Raw genomic sequence first — 22,431 nt, 5'->3', positions numbered from 1 at the left:
ACCCACTCACCCCTGGAACTGTGAGACAGCAAGTGTGGAACGGGCATGGTGGCACACCTGCAGTCCCATCCAGCACTCAGGTTGATCTGCGGCAGGGGGATCCTGGACTGGACGACAATCTGGGATTGATAGAGAAGCCCACCTCAGAAACAAAGAGATGGTGCATTTGTATTGGTTTGTGTTAAAGCAGTGACCCGTTACATAGAACCTCTTCTCCCAGGCAGCCCCCTACGCTGGCCCCAGGCCCCCTCCCTCCTCTGAACCCCTACTGTGATCCACCTGAGCTTCTCTCTTCTTTCTTCTCAGACACCCCTCAGCATCCATCTAGTACCAATGGGACCAAGCGTGTCTGAAAGTCTACATAAAACCTAGCACACGTGCCGCCTGTGTCTTAGAAGGGGTGGGGGGCCGCCATGAGCAGGGTTCAGGGAAAACAGGAAGAAGAAAGCTGCCAGCCCTCCCTCCCCGTCTCAGAGCCCCACACAGCCTCACAGGTTGAGATTTACAGACCACAGTTCTTTTTCACCCCACCCCCACCCAATGGATTAAACAGGGTAGGGCAAGGCCTAGCCAGTGGGTGGGGCTGGCAGGGTGCCATGCCCTTCCCCAAGGCTGCCTCCCTCCCTGGTTTGTCTGTACCTGGTGCTGCCGGGCAGCGGAGTCTCCTCACTCCTTCCGCATCCCACCAAGCTGAGCTGGGGAGCCAGTGACTCATCCCACAGCCCTCCTGCCTGCCCTGTCCCTCACCCTGCCAGGCCTCTGTCTCTCTTAGCTCCGTGTCTGCACTGCACTGATTCCTGGCCTTCTGAGTGCTTTAGCAAGGCCCAGCCCCACTCAGGTCCAGGACACGGCCTCTCGTAACCTCTCTGCCTGCCTCCGGGAGTAACAACAGGTTCTGACTGTCCCAGCCCAATCTTCAGGGATGAGCCCACACATAAAATCCTAGCTACTCACCCTCCACTCACTGCCTCTTTACAGCCACTATGTACTTGCCTTACGACAGCCTTCCAAGGAAAATGGTTACCACCCATTTCACAGATGAAGAAACAGAGGCTCATGTGTTTGTAGCACTGACCCTTTATAGCCCCTGCCTTCTAACACCCTCACGTACTCCCTAAGCAAACTCGGGAGACACGTAAGGGTAAAGACAGCCTTAGAGGCCAAAGCCCTACTCCATAGGCTGTGTCTTTTACCCATGGCCTGGCTTTGGAACACGTGTATGGTAGAGATCAGCACTTTGGAGGGCCAGCCTCTGCTCCAGACGGAGGCAGCTGCCAGCCTCTCTACAGGTTTATCTGCATTGACCCACCTGCAAGCCCCTGAACCAAACTTCACTTCTCTCTGGGCCTCCAATACCAGATAAGGGGAACAGGTCTGGGTTTTGATCCCTGAACAGACTGGGAAACATTTGCAGGGAAGCCGAGAGCCTCACTTGCACAAGCACAAGAGCAACTAACTGGAAAAACAGGGACCCTTTGTCTTCAGGTTGCAGATGGGGCCAGGGCCGGAACAACTTAGCTCCACAGCACCACCTAGAGGCCAAAGAAGACGTGACACTCAGCAGCCTAGCTTCTTTTTCTGTCCCGCTGACCCAGACTTATGCTGACCAGAGGAATCATGAGAACAAACCTGCCTGGGCACAGCAGAACCCACACTCCGGACTGCCCCCTGGCCTCCCTACAGCAGCAATGAGAATTGAATTGATAAGTATTACGAGAGGAAGAACCCAGGAGGGCCAGAAGTCCCAAGTTCCACCTGTGCAACTCAGGGTTTACGTCTCTTCATCTCTGGTCAACAGAAGCATGCAGGAGGCGCTGTCTTCCGAGAGAGCACTTCCCTCCCAGCTGGAAAGCTAGTTTATCTGACAATTTCCCGGTGTGTAATATGGCCACAAGGGGGCGCTGCAGCCAAAGCTGTGAGACGGCCTGCGAAGCTGTAAGTTCACCCCACTCTGGCCTGCGTCAGGCTGCCTCCAGAACAGCCCAGCCTCCTGCCTAAGAGTAGCTGGCCTGCTAGAGACACAATATATTCAAAGCTACAGTCCTCTCACGTCTCACTTCTACTGGGAGTAGAGATCAGCTCCACCCTTGGGTACCAAAACGGCAGCCACCTTGGACAGACTAGGAACACACGTCCAGTGAGATCCAGAAGTGTGTCTAAGCCCCTCCACGTAAGGTTCCAGCCAGGTGCCTGCAGCAAATCCCACGTGGGCTCAAACCCAGGTTCTGCCTACCCCAACTAGCTGTCTATCCTTAAACAAGTTTGCTAAAATGCTCTGAGCCTCAGCTTCTCCCTGGAGCACCTGACAGCAAAGTCATGTTGGAACAGCGGTTAACTCTGGTTTAGGCGCCTCCACCAAACACAACCTTTTTCTGGGGTCACCTACACAGATAGGAAATGTGGGCACGGGCAGGAAGGCCTCAGGACTCTGAGATGTGAAAGTTGATGCGGGCAACCACAGCCTGAAGGGAGCCCGAGTTCTCAACTCCAATGTGGCTTTTAGTAACCATTCTCTCTCTTGCCTCTGGCTGTGTGTGTCCTCACCTCCTCTTCCACCTCCACCACCCCCTTTGCTTTTCTCCCATCTTACCCTCCTTCCTTAGCCCTCTCCCCTGGGCCTTCCTCCCAAGTCTAGATTGGTGACCCAGTTCCACACGCCTTAGCTTGAATATCTTCCCCATCACAGCCTATGGTTTCTGTGTCACCTGCAGGTGGCATGGGGTGCCATGGAACAGGAACTGTGTGCTGAGCATTTGTGGACTACATGGGTCACTGGACCAGCACAGTGTGGATTACAGTGTAGTCTTCCGGGAGCAGTGGCTCTAGGGCCAGCCTCTTTCCTGTCCTCTTAGCTCTGTCAACTTGATTCTACCTCGTGAATTTCATGGGCTTTGTTTCTTGTTTGTTCCCACAGTCCCCCCGAGTTTGCCAAACTCTTCCTTTGGAAATCCCAGGGTAGCAACTGTGCCCTTGTTGTGCCTGCTGCAAAGGGGATTGTGCCAGCTCTGGGGTTCAACATGCAGGACAGTGAGGTCATCATAGAAAAACAAGGGTGATGGCCTGGCCAGGGTGCTTGGGACAATAACATAGTTTCCTATCTGATCATTCGCTGGGAGGAAAGAGACGCTGAGAATTGAGGAGGTGGGGGGGGGGGGCAGAGAGGAGGCCTCTCCCCGCCGTTCCTCATGATAAGTTTCTAGGTCAGTCTGGTCTACAGAGTGAGTTCCAGACCAGCCAGGGCCTCATAGTGAGACCATGTCTTAAAAAGATGGAAAAGAAGTTGCTAAATAGATGCCTTAAAGAATTTAAATAGAAACAATAACCGTACTCCTACCCAGACTTCTAATTTTAAAAGATCTCTCTGTTCAGTTTTTTTAAGACTCGTTTTTATTGATGTGTGTGTGTGTGTAACAAAGTGTGTATGTGTGTGTGTGTGTGTGTGTGTGTGTGTGTGTGTGAGAGAGAGAGAGAGAGAGAGAGAGAGAGAGAGAGAGAGAGAGAGAGAGAGTATTTATGGACACCCTGAGTGCAGGACCCATGGATGTAGACAAGGGCCTTGGATTCCTGGAACTGGAGTTACAGCCAGGAAAGTGTGCTGGAAACTGACCCTGGGTCCTCTGCAAGAGAAGTGGGTGCTCTTAGCCATCTCCTCGGCCCTCAGAGCTATTTCTTAATTATTAACACCAACGGATTGCACACCAAAAAATCCACAGGCCCAGAAATGCAGGAAGGGGCTCAGACCACTATGAAAGGGATTCTTCAGTTGTCTCCTCTGCCAGTCATTGTTTATGTGTTAAACATGACTATTTGCTATAGGTTTTAAATTTCTTTTGTTTTCTTGGTATTTACCCAAGGTTTCTATTAGACCTGGTGGAAGCACCTTTGGAAAATTCCAGTACTTGTTAAGTCACGTTGCAGGGGCAGGGGGAGTGGCAGGACTTAGTTTTATTCACATTTGTGTCTGAGAAAAGAGAGAAAAGCCCGGGGGGGAGGGGGGACTTGTGACAGCCGAGACAGAAGAGATCATTCCAGGATACTGTATGTGTAAACTGGGGGGATAACTCAGTTGGTAAAAATCTTTGCTTTGCATATACAAGGACCTGAGCTCAACCCTCAGAACCCACATTTAAAGAAGGAGGTGGCGGAGAAGAAGAGGAGGAGGTGGAAGAGAAGAAGAGGAGGAAGAGGACGACAAAGGAGGAAGAGGAGGAGGAAGAGGAGGAGGAGGAGCCACTAGACCAGGTGCAGTGGCACACAATCTAGTAAACTTGGTGAATTCCAGGCCAGTGAGAGACCCTGTCTCAATAAAAAGAGCTGGGCAGCACCATGGATTTTCCATGGTTCAGAAAATCAGGGAAGACAGCCCACCCCAGTGCCCTCATTTCTCCATTTGTCTCCATTCTGTTCCATAAACAATGAGAATCTCTGGCAAGGAAACCGAAGCCCAAGAGATGAGAAATGGCTGGGAAGAGGATTCCTCATTCCCATGATGGCTGTCTACTTCCCCCAAAGAGAATTTCCAGCTAGTTCCTGTTCAGGGGGCAGCCTCTACAGTAGGCACCCTGTGGTTGCTTTAGGATGAGCCAAACTTGGGTAGGCCTGGGAGGCAGATCAAACCAGACCGTGTGCTGGCTGTGAAGTCAGTTGTTGTGGAAACCTAAGTCAGTGACATCAATAAACTTTCAGTCCTAGAGAGAAGAGGTGCTGCTGCAGTGGTGAGGTGGCTGGGGAGAGGGTAAAGGACGCTGGCCACAATAGCAATGACCACAGATGTCATCAACGTACCACACTCCTTGGTGGCGAGGGGAACCCAAATGAAGCACAGTGCTTAGCTGCAGGGGGCTCCCAGAGACGGGGTGGGATGAACATACAAAGGGAGCTCTTGAGGCTCTTGACACCACCAGCCCTGGGGTTCCTCAGAGAAAGCAGTGTTGGAAGAACGACAGGCAATGCTCCCAGCTCTGATGCTAATTCCCTGCATCAGAACAGAGACCATTTGTGTGCTGGCCACAGCCATCCTCCACTAGGGTGATCCACAGAAAAGATGGCTGCAGTTACACAGACAGTGACTTAGGATTTCTGTTGCTGCGAAGAGACACTATGACCACAGCGACTCTTAGGAAGGAAAACATTTAATTGGGGTGGCTCACTTATGGTTCAGAGGTCCGTTTTTATTACAGCGGAAAGCAAGGCAGCGTGCACGCAGACATGGTGCTGGAGAAGGAGCTGAGAGCTCTTACATCTTGACTCACAGGCAACAGGAAGTGATCTGTCTCACTAGGCATGACTTGAGCATATATGAGACCCCAAAGCCCACCTCTACAATGACACACTTCCTCCAAAAGGCCATACCTACTCTTACAAGGCCATACCTCCTAATAGGGCCACTCCCTTTAGGAGCCATTTTCTCTCAGACCGCCACAGACAGTGAGCAGTTCTTAGCCAAGTCTTACCCTCCAGCATAGACAAAGACAAAGGAGAGTGTAGAGATGGCATAGGCTTGTCTGTGGCCTTCCAGATGTTTGGAAGGGTTCAGGATCTCCAGCCTGCCCTCCCTCGCTCTCCAGACCACCCCTTATCTCTCTTTCCCTAACCCCCTCTCTACTCTCTACTCAATAGCACTAAGAAGCAAGTTCTGGTTCCTCATCAGCCTTCCAGGCCTGTTCCTCATCAACGCCATAAAGCTGATCTTAGAAAGAGTTAAAAAATGTTAAAAGACCAGAGAACTCATGCTAGGAGGATGCATTTGGAGCTATGTCAACCTGACTGTGAGTGACTTGAGTACATAGCATTCTGCCTCCTCTGAACCTAATCAGTAGATGACAGCATAGCCCACCTGTTGTGAAGTTTGAGGGAAGCCTTCCTGACCACTATGGCTGAGATGGGTGAGCCTGTCCCATCTCACAACCCATCCCCTCCGCCTCCAAAGGCACCTGCTAGGAGGTTCGGCACCGGCTAACCACGCAGCTGCCTCCAGCACAGGCTTGAGTTTAAGAGGGAGGAGAAGCCACCTATTCAGGTCATAATTCTTTTTCTAATGTTGACAGACAAAACAAAACAAAGAGTTTTGTTGTTGCTGCTGTTGTGGTGGTCATTGTTTTGTTTTGTTTTGAGACAGGGTCTCCAGTATCCCGGGCTGGACTCAGACATAGCAGAAGACATCCTTGAACTTCTGATCCTTCAGTCTCCAGCTTCTGGGCGCTGGGATCTCGGGCATGTGCCATCATTCTTGTTTGGGCATGAGATTCGGAGAGAGCATCAGAGCCTGCGGCTATGAGAGCTCGCTGAGCCAGCCACAGCCTTAACAAGTAGGAGAGGCTAAAGGGAGGAGACTCGGAGATCAAAGCCCTGAAGATTTATGGGTGTCAGAATAACAGGAGGGGAGGGAGTCCCGAGGGTTTTCAGCCATCTAGCTGTGATCCTCATTCCTCCGCTGTTCAATCAGTCACCCACACTCCCTCTGTACTGGCAAACCCAGAGCCTAAAACATAATCTGTGCAAGGTCACGGGTCATATACACATCCACAATAGATGAATCATACTGAAAGAAAATATGACCTATATTATGAGGTTTCTGTGAGAACCCAATGAGGGAGCATGTGTGCTGTGCTTAGCACAGTGCCCCGTACGTCATGCACATAGTAGGTACTCAATAAACCCCACCCCGTCCTCCTACAGATAATTGTTCTTAGTCTTGGTCATACAACTTGTCCAAAAGGAACCTTCGTCTAAAGTCTGCACCTCCCCAAGATGGAAGCCACCAATTAGCCTTCTAGACAGAGCACAGGCTCATGGCCAGACTCTCCAAGTCCAACACATTGCATAAGCCTACAAGCCAGGTCCTAATGTCCTAGAGAAGGAGGTACCCAGTGCAATCTGTTCTGGCAGGAGTGGTTGTGAGACAGATGCACAGCTTCCACAGTGGTAATGCCAAGGGCTCAGTGATGGCATGCTGTGGGGCACACTATCGAATCCATACCTGCTGCTGGTGCCAAACGTCAGCTTCCTGGGGACTGCTGCCTTCCAGCCCTGTTCTCTGGGAATACTTCCTGAAGGCTCTAGGACTCACCTAATGTCACTTAGTGACCTCCCTTCAGGGTGTGGCTCCTGGCCTCGCAAGGGAAAACCCGATGGGTACAGAATTCAGGGAGAGGTGTGGCTGATGAAGAAAGAGTCTTCAGAACCTGGGCTCAGGTGTCTAACAGGCTATGTTCCTCACATCCAAAACTGGCTCCCCATTTTCCACACCAGTGTCCTCCACCCTAAATCTTCCTTCCCTAAAGACCACAGCTGCTCTAAGACTCCCAAGTATTCTTGGTCCCTCCTTCTTTTTGACACCATGCAGTCTTTCGAGAAATCCTGATGACAGTTTCTGTCTTCAGATCATGTCCATAATCTAACCATACCCAGCCATCTCCACTCTGACCACCAGGGACTGACTCTCTCTCTCTCTATTCGCATAGAGAGATAAAGAGAATATCTCTGCGCTATGAGAGGAGGGGATACTAAGAAGAGAGTGATTTATCGTCTATTACAGGGCTGGAGATCTCTCACGACGACAGCCGACAGGAATCTAATACCAATCTGCTTCTTTTCTTCTTGCTTATCTTTGCTCTCTCTTATCATCTCTGCTCTTCTCTCTCTCTCTCTCTCTCTCTCTCTCTCTCTCTCTCTCTCTCTCTCTCTCTCTCTCTCTCTCTCCCCTCGATTACTGTTCTCCAGCTCATCTCTGTCCCAGCCTCTTCTCAACTGGCATGTCACTGGCATGTCACTGGCATGTCACTCCTCTGCTCGGAGCCCTGCGTGTTAGTCATGCTCATCAACACGGCTGCCATAAAGACCTCAACATCCCTTTGTTTTCCCGTGGTGAGCATGTGTTCCCTGATCACGTAGAGGCTGATGTGGCTGTTCCTGGCTGGGCAGCTCTCCTGAAGGTCCCTCCCAGACAGGCTCTTCTCCTCACATCTCAGACCTATCTGCCTTTGACTGTGTGTTCTGAGGTTTCCTGGGAGCAAAATCCAAGTTCCCTGGACAGCTCTCCAAGGCTATGAGTGATCTCTCCCACTCTGACCTCATCAGCTTCCACTGAGTTTCTCTCTTACACTGCTCTGGCTCCTGGGACAGTTTTAGTCTCCCTTGAACACATCAGATACATCCTCACCTTACGGCTTCTCATCTGGGGTCTGTGCCTGCCCAACTCTAGGTCTCACTTAGTCTCCACCTTCTCAATGAGCCTGGTCTTGGCCACTTGACTTACCAGACTTGTATCACAGTACTCCCAGCCCCTTCCCACTGCCCTCTTCTATATGCACCTAATACTTCAAATACATACATTCACATATATGTGTGTGTGTTTATATATGCGTATGTAGATATAGATGATACAGATCATTCACATATATATGTGTGTATTTGTATATGTGTGCATAGATATAGATGATATAGACATTCACATATATGTGTGTATATGTATATATGTGTAGATATAGATGGTATAGATCATTCACATATGTGTGTATATATTTGTATATGTGTGTAGATATGTGTGTAGATATAGATCATCACATGTGTGTATTTGTATATGTGTGCATAGATATAGATGATATAGACATTCACATATATGTGTGTATATGTATATGTGTGTAGATATAGATGGTATAGATCATTCACATATATATGTGTGTATTAGTATATGTGTGTGTAGATATAGATGATATAGATCATTCACATGTATGTGTATGTATTTGTATGTGTGTGTGTGTGTGTATAGATATAGATGATACAGAGGGAGGAGCTGCCTTTTTACTGCACTGGTTTACTCTTTCTAGAATACAAACAACGTTTTAAAAAATAAGCATAGCCGGGCAGTGGTAGCGCACGCCTTTAAGCCCAGCACTCAGGGAGGCAGAGGTAGGTGGATCTCTGTGAGTTCGAAGTCAGCCTGGTCTACAGAGTAAGTTCCAGACAGCTGGGGCTACACAGTGAAACCCTGTCTTGAAAGGGAAAAAATGAATAAATGAATGAATAAATAAATAAATAGCACAACTATTGAATTGGTACTTTAAAAAGTCAAATTTTTGCATTTCTGAATATTAAATGACAACATTGGTTAAAATAAAGGCATATACTAAATATTTGTTGATTCTTATACTGAATGACTTGACCAAATAAAAAGTGACAAACACACCCACGTGTAACTATTTTATGCCAATAATAAATAATCTCACAAAACAACTGTATTATTTTTATTTACCGCAAGTATTGCTCCCCCTCCCTTACCTATAATACAGTTTTTATAGTGGCAGAATATTTGCTTCTTTCAGTCAATCAGTGACGTCTTCACAGCACTGAGAATGGAGGTGCCTGAGAGATCTTAATAAATATCTGTCTACCGAGAATTGTTGAGTGAGGGTTGGGTACATAGTTCAGTTGGTAGAGTGTTTCCCTAGTGTACATGAGACCCTGGGTTTGATCCTCTCAACACCATATAAACTATTGTGCCGATACACACCCACAATCTCAAGCACTTGGGAGGTGGTGGCAGGAGGATCAGAAGTGTCAGGTCACGCTTGTCTACTTGGGGAGACTGAGGTCAACCTCAATTACATGAGACGCTGCCCGACCGCCGGCCTCCCCCAGAAAAGCAGAATTGTTGGGTGAATAACATGAGAATCAGGTGGTTTTGATGTCTCTTAGGCAGTGAGAATGCTGCTGGGATTAAAACACAGGACTCTGAATGCTAGTAAAGTAGGTGCTGGCTAGTTCCTCCTGACTACATCTGCAGAACCTAGAGAAGTCGTGTACTTCATGACCCGTGCTACTGGCTTTACGAGCAGAGGAACACAAGCTTTCCACAATTAGTCCAGAAATTTTGATTTCTTGAGATGGTTCAGCAGGTAAAGACACCTGCAGCCAAATCCGATGACTTAAGTTCAGTCCCTGTAACTCACATGATAGAAGGGGAGAACTAACCCCACAAGTTACCCTCTGACTTCCACACATGTACCATGGCAACACACATACACACAATAAATACATACATGCATGCATACATACATACATAAATATGCAATTATTTGCTTATTTCTTGTAGTTACAAAGCTGAAGTAGCTAATAAGCTCAATTTGAATTTCCTGAGCCACATCAGTTAATGTTTGAGCCACAACTTTCTCTTAGAGAAAATTTAAACCAAGCTAGGCCTGGTTGGCACAAACCTGTAATCCCGGCTACTCAGGAAGCTGAGGCAGGGGGATTGCAAATTCAAGGCCAGCCTGCTCAAATCAGCAAAATCTTGCCTCAAATTTTAAAAAGTAAAAAGACAGGGAGACATCTCAGTGGTCGAGGGCTTGCCTGGCACTTTTGGGACCCTAAATTCAGTCCCAAGTGCACGATGAAAAAAACGTTAGTCCCCGGATTGGGAAAGATGAGGCCACAAATTGAGAGCGCTGTCTGGAACATTTCCCAATCTTAGGGAAATTAATTGACTCACAGTACCCCAAGCTCCAAATTATTCCCAAGATCCACCCTGGATTGTCTGGAAAATTCTAACTAAGCCAGATCCTACATGCCTGGAAGAGGAGGCCAACTTCGAAGTTCAAGTCTAGGGAAGAAGGCTTGCACAACACAGGAACTTCAAGACGCCCTTCGGTAGGAACTACGAGCAGAATGTGAAGGCTGGTTTTGGGGATGGGTTTTTGGCCAAGCTGAATTGATCAGTACAGAAACATGGAGACTAGATCAGCTTCCAGCCTGGTAGTGTGAGAGAAGTTCTAAATGGTCACTCAGCTAAATGACAGGAATCCGGGGAACCTTTGTGACCATAAGTAGGGAGGACTCTGAGTACTGAGGGAAACAGGGACATTGAGTGAAATTTTCACACAGAACCCTGTTCTCTCATTTCCCAGCAATGAGAGCCTAGAAGACACCATTCAGACCAGTGGTTTTCAACTTTCCTAATGCTGCAACACTTAAACACAGATCCTCATAGGTGGGGACCCCCAATCATAAAATTATTTCATTGCTACTTTATTACTGTAATTTTGCTACTGTTATAAATCATAATGTAAATATCTGATATTCAGGATATCTGATGTTTGACCCATCAAGGGGTCAAAAACTGTCATTCTACCCCTTAAAGAGGTTACGACCCGTAGGTTGAGAACTGCTAATCCAGATTCTGGCTGTGAAAAATACATATGCAGCTGGATATGATGGTACATGCTTATAATCACAGCATTTTTGGAAGTGAAGGCAGAAGGATCTGAAGTTCAAGGTCACTCTCAGTTTAGAACAAATTGAAGGCCAGCCTGGGCTACATGAGACCCTACGGAAAAAAGAAGGAAAAGAAATACACAGAAAAGGACATGGGACATCTTTAGAAGGCTGAGGTGGAGCACTAGAGAGGGATCCCAAACTCCCTACTCAAGCTTGCTAGATGTCACCTTGTACAAAAGATACCACTCTCCTCCCACCTGCAGAGATCCCAAGTCTTGTGTATTTCTGAGCTTCTGTAGCCATGAATACCCTGTCTCCTTCACTAGCCCCTCCCCCTGGAATCTGACCCAGTCTGCAGCTGGGACATTCTCTCGGACATTCTCTCCTTCCATGGGATAAAGGCATGCCTCAGTCAGTTTATGTCTTCATATATTTCTTGTACAGGATGGAGTCTGGGTAAAAATCCCAGAAATGGACCAGCTTCATTTATTTTCCTCTTCTTCTGTTAGAATGCTCTGATGAAAGAGAGTGGGGAACAGAGGAAAGGATCATTTTAGCTCACGGTTCAAGAAGGTACAAGTCCATCCTGGCAGGGAAATCAAGGCAGCGTGAAACAGCTGGTCACATGACATCCACAATCAGGAAACAGAGGACCGAATACAAGTCGATGCTTAGCTCTGGTCTCAATCACTGTTCTGTTGCTGTGAAGAGACACCAGGAAGGACCATGGCAACTCTTCCAAAAGAAAGCATTTCATTAATTAGGGCTTGCAGTTTCAGAGGTTTAGAACACGGTCATCAAGGTGAGAAACATGGCTTCATCAAGCTCTGGAGAAGTAGCTAAGAGCTACATCCTAATCCATAGGCAGAGAAAGAGACAGAGACAGAGAGAGAGAGAGAGAGAGAGAGAGAGAGAGAGAGAGAGAGAGAGAGAGAGAGAGGGGAGAGAGAGAGAGAGAGAGAGAGAGAGAGAGAGAGAGAGAGAGAGAGAGAGCTTTTGAAATGGCATGAGCTTTTGAAACCTCAAAGTCCACTACCAATAACACACTTCCTCCAACAAGGCCACACCTACTCAAACAATGTCACATCTAATCCTTCTCAAGTAGTGTCACTCCCTGATGGCCAAGCACGGGGGCCATTCTTATTCAAACCTCCATGTTCTCCTTTCAAACAGCCCAGGATTCCCTGCCCAGGGAATAACACCACCCACAGAGGTGAGTCTTCCCATCTCTATTAGCTACTTTCTATTGCTGGGATAAAACACTGTGACCAAAAACAGCCTGTGGAAGATGGGGTTTATCTGGGTGTAACGTTCCAGAGGGAGAGCCCATATAGGGCAAGGGGAGGCTGGATCAGGAAGCTGAGAGATCACATCTTCAGTGGCAGAGTGGCAGCAGAGAGAACAAACCAGAGGTTGGGCCAGGCTATATGAACTCTCACACTTCATCAAGGCTCCCCCTCCTGACAGGTCCCTAACCCCCCTAGACAGCGCCATTAACTGGGACCAATTGTCCAAACACCCAGGCCTATGGGGGACATTCTCATTCAATCTACCACACCAGCTCAGCTAACACAATCAAGATCCATGGGCGTCCCCGGAGGCCCATCTCCCAGATGGCTTCAGAGTCTATCACATTGTAAAAACACTGACCATTGTGAGATCTGTATTTGTATTTCTTCCTACCAAATCCTGCAAACTCCGGAGCTTAAGGGAAGTCTAATTAGAACTCAGCAGAACTACAGGTGTGACTAGATTCTGCCGGGTAGCAAAAGGCCAAAATCAAGGCAAGTTCTCACCTGGCTACTGATGTAAAGTCCGCTTCCAAATGCTTTTCTTGTTCTTAGAAGATGTCAGTTCATTGCAGCTAAGGGGCTGAAAGTTTGTTTCTTTCTTTTCTGGTTTTTTGAGACAGGGTTTCTCTGTGTAACAGTCCTGGCAGTCCTGGAACTCACTCTACAGACCAGGCTGGCCTCAAACTCACCGGCCTCTACCTCCCGAGTGCTGGGATTAAAGACTTGCACTACCTCTACCTGGTGAAAGTCACTTTCTGATAAGGGCCTTCAGCAGGAGATCCTCCGTCTTTTTCACCACATAGCCCCTTTGATCTTCTACCACCGATGAAATCTCATGATCCAGGGCCAACAATATGGCTCAACGGGCAAAGATGCTTGCCTCCAATCCTGAACACCTGAGTTTGATTCCTGGGGCCCACATAGTGGACAGAATCAACTCTTCCGAGTTGTTCTCTGACCTCCACATGCGTGCCGTAGCAGCACACACACAATGAGCACACACACAATGAATTAGCAAATGTCATAAAGAATTTTTAAAAGTTTTATTCTTTAAATTATGACTTCTATGGCCTCTCAGGAAAAAAATGGCTTATGTATTTATTATTGGGGGTGTGCGTGTGCATGTGCGTGTGTGTGTGTGTGTGTGTGTGTGTGTGTGTGTGTGTGTGGTGTGCATGGGCCCATGTGTCTCAGCGCCTGTGTGGAGGTCAACTGGATCAGTTCTCTCCTTCTACCATGCAAAGGGATAGAAGTCAGGTCAGCAAGCCTTCATGTAAACACTTTTACCCATTGAACCATCTCTCCAGGATCCTCCCTGTTCGTATCCAATTAGACCCATCAAAAAAAAAAATCTCCATTTCAAAAGAACAACATATTTGACATCTTAATTAACAAAATCCATTTGGAGCCTTCCGTAGGCTCGTGTTCAAGTAGGAGGAACTATGGGTATATCAGAGTCAAGGATCACGAGAAGATCATTTTAAGAATCCACCTAATATAAAGACTATTCTAGGTCCCCTTGAGTAAGGCAGGCCTGAGAGCAAAGCGAAATTTGCATGTGTGCCTTCCAGGTGCAGATGCTGACGAGAAGTAGCTTCTCTCTGCCTTAAGGTAAGTCTTCAGATCCTCAAGCCACCACAAAAGGAGTTTGGCTGCCCTGAAGCTACCCCTCCACCAGAGGGATCCCATGGGGAATCATCACAGAGACAGAGACCCACTAAGGAGCCTTTGAGTCACAGGGACACAAAGGGAGCCGACAGGAGCTATCCTTGCTAAGCCCTGCCAAGACTGCTAATTCTTGGGCCATATGTTGTCTTAAGCCTTGGCCAGGTATGTCTAGCTTGTGACCCATGAGATTACATGTACCCTAGGCTCAACAAAAAACAACAAATTTCCTTAAAACAAGAGGGAATTTTGGCAGTGCCTTTCTTTGTAATTAAATTGCTTGATTCTCTAGCATGAACTTTACAGATGACAAAGTCAGTTCATAATTATTAAAGGGTTGAGCACTAGACTAGGGAAATAGTTCAATCAGTAAAATCTTTGCCTCCGCAGGATGAGGATCAGAATTCTGTCTCCAGCTTGGCATGGAGGTCCACACTCGTAATTCCAGCGCTGGAGACATAGATAGCTAGATCTCTGATAGACCTGACTGGGTCATCAAAGCAATGAAGAAAGAGAGAGAAAGACAGACACACAAACACACAGAAGAGCTGGTCAGACAGACTGAAATCTCAGCTAGAGAAGCCTCAGCACCTTAGAAGCTCAGCGCATTTGTTATGAAGATTTGAGTGGGGAGGCGGGGTTATTGCGTCATCTGAGGGAGGTGGGATAATTATACTCAGAAAAAGGAGGCAAGATTTCTGGTATACCACTGGAGCAAGGAGAGAGGTTTAGCTCATTTCAGCAGGAGTACCATCTGCAGGGGAGCAGACTTCGGGCTGTAAATATCTGGGAGGAGAACGCTACAATGGAGATTTTCTGGAAACACAATCAGCATCTTCACCTGGATCAGAAGAGAAGGCTTTGCCATTCCCCTCAGAGCCTCTGGGAAGGCGGGAGGGGAGAGGCTTTGCCATCTCCCTCTAGGTCAGAGATGAGGCTCCTTGACGTGGTCATGCCCACGTCAACAACACACATTTGCTCAGGCCTCCTTCCACTTCCATCGCCCTGAGGCTTGCGGGCCATACATTCTAGCCTACTCCGTGAGTGGCAGGCTACCAGCCTCAGAGCAGGTGGATGGTGTTCCTAGAGATGACATCCCAGGTTGTCCACTGGCCTCACTTGCACACTCGCGCCAATGCCTGCGCGCATACACATGGACACATAAGCATTTTTTAAAAGACTGGACACACCCTTAAGCTTTGATACAGTGCATTAGTTCCCACCACAACAGCAAAGGACCTGAGACAGTTTCAAAGAAGAAAGTCGCTTTGGCTCAGTGATGCTGAGCTCCAGCAGCTTGGCCCTAGGCCCTTGTGGTTCTGTAGACAGTAAACTATGACAATAGCATAGCAGAGGCAACTGCTCACCTCAAGGTGGTCAGAAAGCAAGAAGAGAGATCAGGGTTCCAACATCCCCCTTCAAAGACAAGCACTCAATGACCTGGCTTCCTTCAGGTATACCCCACCTTCTAAAGCAGTGGTTCTCAAGCTGTGGGTCATGACCTCCCCCATAGGGGTCACATATCAAATAGTCTACATATCAGATATTTGCATTATGATTCACAACAGTAGCAAAATTAGAGTCGTGAAGTAACAATGAAAATAATTTTAAGGTTGGGGTCACCACTGTTGTTCTTCTTTTTCTTAAAGACTTAGTAACTGGATAGCTGCGCGTAGCTGCGCGGAGTCCTGAGGAACACGTGTGACCAGGGCGGCGGGTGAACAGGCGGTGCAGCGGCGGGTTAATGGCACAGACACAAAAATAGACATAAAGCTTTATTGAGAGAGAGAGAGAGAGAAAGAGAGAGAGAGAGAGAGAGAGGGAGCAAGAGAGAGAGAGGGAGAGAGAGAGAGAGAGAGGGAGAGGGAGAGGGAGAGAGAGAGAGAGAGAGAGGGCGCGTGTGCACACGCAAAAGGGGGCAGTGAGAAGAGAGAGAGAGAAGAGATTCAGGATGACTCCAAGAGACCAGAGGTCGCTGGGAGTGGGCGTGGAAAGGGGCGGGGACCAAAAGAATAACATTCCCGGGTATTTCTTACAATAAAAAGCAAAAATTAGACATCACAGTTTGAAGGAATTGGGGCGGCGAATTCTCAAGACTGCTTCCGGCTGATTGTGGGCGTCGTCTTTGGGGGGGGGAACCCGAGAGAAGGCTGGGTGCCGGTCACATCCTGGCATAGCTGGTCTCTTTGCTTCTGACTGGTGTCTGTGGCATGGAAATGTCTGGTGTCTCTAAGGTATTGGCAGAACAAAGAACAAAGTTAAATGAAGGAAAAAAATTTTTTTTTTTGGACCAGGGAATTGAGTGGGTATCTGACCTGTTTAAGATGGATTTCTTAATTTGGCTCTCTGGAACTCACAAGAACTCCTTGGGTTTGTGAAAACAGAAGTTTTAAGAGATAAATTTGTTTTGAAATTTGTTTGGTGAGGTGACCTGGTAAAACCTCTCAGCTGTCAAACTGTCAGAGATCTTTGAGAAGGATAAGATTTTACTTGAGTTACCGATTAAGAATGACAGAGAACTTACTTGGTTGGCACCCAGAGCTACTCTTTTTAGGTCCTCCATGGTCGCTGAAGGTTGTGCTTGACCTTTTTTATTTAGCGCAGTCCTGCCAGGCTCCAGAAGACTCTGTGCGCTAAGAAATCTGTAGGAAGACAGGCCTACCTTGACCTGAGCAGCTAGGCTGTCAATTCCAGTGATTCTGTCCACGTCTGGAGGTCTTTGGACGAAAGGCAGTTTTGCCTAATGGTCAGCGCTCGGCAGTTGAAGCAAACTGCAGGACGTTGTTTCGTGCGCGTCTGTCTTCTTTGGAGGGAGCAGAGAGCTGCTGCTAGGAGCCAACCTGTCTCTTTTTGCTATGAAAAGTTTTTAATAATTAAATATTTAAATATCCATTCCCCAGATCTCTGAACAGTTGAGGGCTGGATTAAATATAGCTGCAGTATACTGGCTCTTAACAGGTAAGATCCAGACTTGTAAAAAGGCAGAAAGAAACTGTTGGCAATGGAAGGTTAATGTCAGAATTGACAATGTTAGAGAACAGCTTAAGGCATTTTTGTAAGAGACTTAAAAGTACATACCAGTTTAAAATATGAGACTTAGGATTTTGTAATCTGAAATGAGATGTAATGAACAATTATTATACATAGAGTGAACAGGAATTGAGCAATGTGGATGACTCTGATGGGCCCTATCAGAGACATACCATTTGCACAAAACACATGTAGCAGAGTTAACAGGAGAATTTTAGTGAAGACCTGGTGAAGAGGCAGGGTGAAATTGGGAGAGCTTGGTCACCTGACCTGGCCCTCAGCCAAGATGGCGACGAGTCACCTGATCCACCTGGCCCTCAGCCAAGATGGCGGCAGCCACGTGTTGCGGGGGAAAAAGTTACAATTTTTGAGCTGTAAGGACTTTAAGTTTACTGCTTGGCTCCCATAGCTAGACCGTGAACACGCCCGCAAAAAAAAAAACCGTAACACTTCAAACCTGAAGGACCGTTCCTGGCAGGTGAAATGCATGCAGATGGAACGAACATTCAGGCGCGTGACCCAGCGTCCCGGTGACACGCGCGGAATGTTATGCTTGGCTGGCTGAACCCACAAGTGTACGAGAACCGTTTCCCAGACAGGAGGGGTAGCAAGGCCAAGCCTCCGTCCTGGACGGGAGATCACACCGTAGTGATCACATGGAGAGTCAGAAGTAGGGAAGGAAGAAAAGAAAAGAGAGCCGGAGCCCCGGGCCCCGGGTGCGAGCGGAGTGAGAGGCTTTCTTGCCGTCTCAATCACGGTCAGAGCTGGGAACGCAAGCCGGATTGAAGGCCGGAGAAGGGGATCAGAGAAGTCCCCCCCGGCCCTAGAACCAGCCCACAGGCCGCCGAGCGCTCAGTGGAGACCGGTGGGTAGACCAGGGTCGTTTGACCAGCTGGAAGGGAACTCACGGTTGAAGCCGGTGTTGGATGAAGAGCCGCGCACAGGCAGGTGTTGAGATGTGAAGCAGGTGGTTTAGTTCATAGGGCCTCCGGTCCTCAGGTCTCAGGTCTCCAGTTCTTCAGCCGATCCGGCACGGTCCGGGGGAACCAGGCTGGCGCCAAGCCTGGAGCCCCAGTCCCGAAATCCGGGGGACACAGCCGTCGGGTTTCGGCACCAATGTTGTTCTTCTTTTTCTTAAAGACTTAGTAACTGGATAGCTGCGCGTAGCTGCGCGGAGTCCTGCGGAACACGTGTGACCAGGGCGGCGGGTGAACAGGCGGTGCAGCGGCGGGTTAATGGCACAGACACAAAAATAGACATAAAGCTTTATTGAGAGAGAGAGAGAGAGAGAGAGAGAGAGAGAGAGAGAGAGAGAGAGAGAGGGAGCAAGAGAGAGAGAGGGAGAGAGAGAGAGAGAGAGAGAGAGAGGGAGGGAGAGAGAGAGGCGCGTGTGCACACAAAAAAGGGGGCAGTGAGAAGAGAGAGAGGGAAGAGATTCAGGATGACTCCAAGAGACCAGAGGTCGCTGGGAGTGGGCGTGGAAAGGGGCGGGGACCAAAAGAATAACAACCACCGCAACATGAGGAACCGTCTCAGCAACAGGGAGGTTGAGAACCACTGTTCTAAAGCTTCCACCACCTCCCCACAGTAAGGTTATCTGGGGATGGCCTTCAACCCAAAAGCTTTTGGGAGGCATTTCAAATCCAAACCATTGCAGGTGGCTTGATACGCAGTCGCAGTACCTGAAGAATCCTCCTTAGCCTGTGAAGGAGTTTTGACCATCAGACCCAGAGTCCCTGAGGACTCTTGCGGGATATTCTTCCCTCTCCCTCAGAGCCTATATCTCACCATTTGTGAGTTCTTCTATTGCACAAGTCACACCATTTTTGTCTTGTTTTGCTCTGCAGTTACATGTGACCTCGGAATACAGCACGGTAGATTGCGCGCCCAAAATGGTCTCCCTCATTGTCCTCTGTCATGTGACTTTTCAGTACTTGGTCTCATGAGGAGTCTGTTGCCCCTGCTCTCAAATCTAGATTAAGTTGTCTCTTGCTTTGGCCAGTACCACTCAGACAAAGTGACTGACTCTCAAAGGACCTCGCATAACTGCCAGGTGCCTTGGGACACTGACTCAAGGTAGCTGGCTGGAAGCTGAGAATCACCCATTCATCCTCACCAGCCAGCCAGCTCCCAGGCCATCCCAGAGACTAAGCCGCCCAGCTGCCATGAAGCTAGACAGATGCCTGCAAGAAAACAGAACTGCTCCATCTAAATTACCAACTGCAAAATTAGAAGGCAAACAAATGGTCATTCAAGGAACTTCGTTGTGAGTTGCTTTTTATATGCTTTTATTTATTTGTTTGTTTGTTTGTTTGTTTATTGGTTTTTTGAGACAAGGTTTATCTGTGTAACAGCCCTAGCTTATCCTGGAACTAGCTCTTGTAGACCAGGGAGGCCTTGAACTCACAGAGATCCACCTGCTTCTGCCTCCCAAGTGCTGGAAGTAAAGGCGTGCGCCGCCACCACCACCTGGCTGTGATTGTTTTGTTCTTAACACAAGTGAATTGATGGAAAAGTTAATTAACTCTTTTCAAAAATAAATTCAGTTAGTTCTCCCTGACTCCCTGAGATGCTATTTACATTACTTTTCTTTTTTTATTCCTGTGACTTAATGCTTAACATAAAGAACTTAAGGTCAATCTCCCTAAGCCTATATTCAAGACCTGCCTTGGCTTTAGAGAGCTGGGGATGTAGCACAGTGGTAGAGTGTTTGTTTAGCCTGACCAAAGCAGGTCCAGTCTCCAGGAGGACAACATGAAAGGGGGTTGGAGAGATGGCTCCGTGGCTAAGAGCATCTACCACTCTTGCAGTCGGCCTGGATTCAGTTCTCAGCACCCACCTCAGGTGGCTATCTGCCACCTCCAAGTCCAGTTCCAGAGGATCTGACACCCTCGGACCCCCACAGGCCCCTACAGGCATGTGACACACATACACTCATGTAGGCACACACGGCACACACATAAATAAAAATAACCAATGAATCTTTAGTAAAAACAAAGAAAAGAAAACATAAAAGGGGGAAAGGTTTAGGGAGCGTGTGATAGTTCAAATCCTGGCACAAAGGTGTGGTAGGGAGACAGACAGACTGAATGTGTCAGCTGACCGTTTCCCTTTTTTAAAAATTCCTTCCATGGGCTCAACCTACAGGATGCTGTCACCTGTATTCAACATGGTTCTTCATCTCTGGAGATGTACTCACAGACACCGAAACAATCATTACTACCTCCCAGGAGATTCTCATTCCAATCAAGTTCACAACCGAGATCAAACCATCATGCTACTTAATCTCAGAGGACAAACATGTCAGAGGCCAAATTTAATTTGCAATAGGAGAACTTTATTAGGAAGTCAGGATAAGGAAGGGTGTGGGGCCACCCCCAGGACACACGGAAAAATCAAGTTCTCCCCAGCCATGAAGCCTCCCCAGCAAGGGACATAGCCATTAACAGATGTCCAGAGGCACAATGCCAACTCCATCCAGTTCCAAACAGGGACCCCGGCTTGTTGCCGGCTAGTCTTGAAGTCGGGATACAGAAAGCATGCTTCATGTAGGTTCTGCCCTCCTGGGGCAGTCTCAGCTGGGGCTGGGTAGGGAAAGTTGACCAGGACTCTAGTATCGCATCGGGAAGCCTATGGAAGGGTGGAAAGGAGAGAGTAAGATGAGAGACTTTGGGTGAGGACCTAAAGAAAGAAAGATGAAGAAAGTAGGAGCAAGAAGCCTGGATCTCGTAAAGCTGGGGAACCTCTGAGATGGAGAAACTGAAATCAAACAGCCTGTGACCCCATCCAATTCCCAATCTCTCCTACAGCAACTCTTGGGGTGGAGAGTCCATGGATTGACCCCCTTCACCATCCCACAGCCTTGTCAGGAAATTCTTCCACTGCTCAGGCAAAGAGAACCCCAACCTCATCCCTTGATGTATATCCATGTCCCTGCACAGCAACTGGACATGCAAAGCACACAAGAACCCTTGTAAAGGAACCGTTCCCTGATGCCAAAAGGCTTCTCTGAGCCATACATTGCCTTGTTGATAGCCAGACATTTACTACAATATCATATTGGATTTTTTTGAAGATGAAACCATAGTTTGAAGCTTAGTGGCTTTATTTGTTTATTTACATGGGAATTTTGCCTCTGTGTATGTATATATAGCATCTGTGTGCCTGGTGCTCTCAGAAATCAGAAGAGAAAGACCGTGGAATCCCCTGGAATTGGAGTTCTGGATGGTTGCAAACCACCGTGGGTACTGAGAATTGAGCTCAACTCCTCCACAAAAGCAGCAGGTGTCTTCACTGCTGAGCTATCTCTCCAGATATTGAATTTTTACTGCATTAAATTCTACTTGTACATGGAAATTATTCCATGACCTAGAGACCACCTCACCTGCACGAGTCCTTCTTAGAGACAGATGACGACACCAGTGATATGCTCCCTTCAATAGCTGTGCCATGACTGGTTGTACTAACTGACCCCTGACTAAGACCCCTTTTCCCGTGTGCTGTCTCTGATCCAGCCCTCCCAATCCTAATGCTGATTGAAGGCACTGGTCATGGAACCCCACAGAGCTGCACCCATCATTTGGAAATTACATGGTTATGAGGAAACAACTTGCTCATTCTGAACCTCATTTTCCATAAGCAAAGCCTATCTATAGGCTGCAGCAGAAACGCACGTGACAGTGTACAATTCTCAACCCATCTCCTCTAATTACTGAGACTCGGGCCATGTGCAGGTTTAATTTCACCCAATGGTCAATTAAAAAGCAAGTAAGGTTCTATACTAGTTCACTAGAGACTTTCCTAAAATCCATTCTTGTTCAGACATACAGTTCTCCAAAGAAGTCCAAAAATACACACACAAAAAAAGGATAGTTGCCTAGGTACATAAGACTGAGTTCAGTAACTGCTTACCTGGTGAATCTTCGTCACAGTCAGCAGGTTTGGAGGAGCTCTGGGACTGAGAGGGCCTTCTGTCTCCTCCACCGTGGCCACCTCCACTGCCTCCCCCAGAACTGCTTCCTCCTCCATAGCTGCCCCCACTTCCTCCTCCATGGCTGCCTCCACTTTTTCCACCATGGGTTCCCCCACTTCCTCCTCCATGGCTGCCCCCACTTCCTCCCCCATAGCTGCCTCCACTTTTTCCACCATGGCTTCCCCCACTTCCTCCCCCATAGCTGCCCCCACTTCCTCCTCCATGGCTGCCCCCACTTCCTCCTCCATGGCTGCCCCC

Source organism: Arvicola amphibius, chromosome 4 (genome assembly GCF_903992535.2).
Source record: "Arvicola amphibius chromosome 4, mArvAmp1.2, whole genome shotgun sequence".
Classification (NCBI taxonomy): domain Eukaryota; kingdom Metazoa; phylum Chordata; class Mammalia; order Rodentia; family Cricetidae; genus Arvicola; species Arvicola amphibius.
The sequence above is the reverse complement of the archived record's forward strand: the minus strand, read 5'-3'. Positions refer to the sequence as shown.